The 1,927-nt window shown below is 38.1% G+C and overlaps 1 pseudogene; it reads left to right on the top strand.

Annotated features, from left to right (window-relative positions):
* The first annotated feature begins 263 nt into the window (after nucleotides 1–263).
* Nucleotides 264–1,100, top strand: LOC112925013 (juxtaposed with another zinc finger protein 1 pseudogene; annotated as a pseudogene).
* The last annotated feature ends 827 nt before the right edge of the window (nucleotides 1,101–1,927 follow it).

Here is a 1,927-nt window from a genome sequence, read left to right as displayed (position 1 = left end):
TATACACACACACATATATATACACAATGGAATATTAGCCATAAAAAGAAGGAAATCTTGTCATTTGCAACAACATGGTTGGATCTACAGGGTATAATGCTAAGTGAAACAAGTCAGCCAAAGAAAGACAAATGCCATGTGATTTTGCATGTTTGTGGGATTTAAGGAACAAACAAAAGAAACAAATAAAAAAAACAGACTCTTAAATATAGAGAATAAACTGGTGGTTGCCAGAGAGGAGCTGGGTAAGGGATGGGTGAAACATGATGCACACTGTGTAATCTATAACACTGTTGCATACTGTACACCTGAAACTAATAGAACACTGTATGTTAATTATACCTAAATTTTTAAAATAAGTCAACAAAAATTGCTGGTGGGAGACAATGCTCGTCAAGCAGTTTCACACAATGTGATACACATCCAAGCGTTTTAGAACAAGAATTATAGCAGCCAACCTATGTTGCCCTCAGTTACATGAATAGATTCATGACGGTTGTCACTTGGTGAGAGCCAGTCCCTAAAGAAGATTCAACCAAAGCTCTTGATGAGCTTGTCCAGCTCAGTGTCTTGAAGGAATGTGTCCACTCCACCATGCCACAGCAGGGGAAGCCTTACTCCCCCCATTACTCTGCCCAACATCCCATCCTCTTCATTCTGCAGCAATGCTCCAACAGGCAGTGAGTACCACTGGGAGGAGGTGGATTATGAGGAATGGGACAGCGATGAGCCTGGACCACAGAGAGTGCCATCAGCTCAGAAGCTATCCTCAGCTCCATGCACAAAAACAGAGAGGAAGAGAAGCCTTTTGTCTGCCCGGTTCCTGGATGTAAAAAGAGATACAAGGTGAATGGTAAAAAGTACCATGCTAAGGACCCTGTGGTAGGAGTTACAAGATAGCTCGGGACCCTTGGCACCACACAATCAATTTCCATCCACAGATGTCAGCTGAGATTATCAGGAAGTTGCAGCAATAACATGCGGTCCTAACTCTGCCAAGAAATCCTCACCCAGCTGTTGCTGATTTTGAAAACAGCCAGCCCCCCGCCTCTCAGAAAGCATTCAGCAACCCTTTAAAGAATGAAATGTATGCTTTAAATTTTTTTTTGAAATTTTGCAATGATTTATCTTTGCAGAGTTAATGATGTTGTACATTTGAACATGTAATCATCATATCCATTTTTCATTACTTTGATATAAGGTGCTAAACAGAAAAAGCTCTAGGCAATTTAGCATATTTCCCTAAAAACAAAATAAAATTGAGGCCATATTGCATATTGTTTAGTTGTGTTGCAGTGATATCAGTTGGGGGGAGAAGGGGCTGGAACCGAGATTTCATTTCCCCCCAAGATTGTGATGTGATTGGTTTTCAACACATCAACTCACTATGTTCAAAACCAAAGCAATACATTCATTATCAAACTTGGTACCATGCCCTACATAATGGAGTTAGTATTTGTGAGCCAAAAGACTTTAGGTAATGGAAATATAAATAAGAATGCTTAACATAATATACTAAAAATATTTTCATGCCTAACTAACATTCATAAAAGATCTGTTTTCTGTGTTTATTATTATCTTGCGAATCCTTTCCCTGGTTAAAAAACTGAAAGTCTTGCCATCTGATCATCTTAGTGTTATAAATGGCTTTTTTGTACAAAATAGTCTATTTGGTTTACTCATTAATTCGACACACATTCAATGAGTGCCTTCTGGGTGCAAAGGATTCAGTTTATGCCTCATGATATTTGTGGACCAAGATACCAGTTTAGCAAAATGTTTTTCTCTGAAATCTTTTAGGAAACACTTTGAAATACTGAAGTGCAAATTTTGTGTGTGCAAAATTTACCTTTATTCTTCATCTTTAGGTAAAGTTTTAAAGCACTTTGTAGTTCTCTATTGCCAACATATTTAATGTTGTGTGTGT

This window comes from Vulpes vulpes, chromosome 12, assembly GCF_048418805.1.
Source record: "Vulpes vulpes isolate BD-2025 chromosome 12, VulVul3, whole genome shotgun sequence".
NCBI classification, from domain to species: domain Eukaryota; kingdom Metazoa; phylum Chordata; class Mammalia; order Carnivora; family Canidae; genus Vulpes; species Vulpes vulpes.
This window is presented reverse-complemented; position numbering and strand designations above follow the sequence as displayed.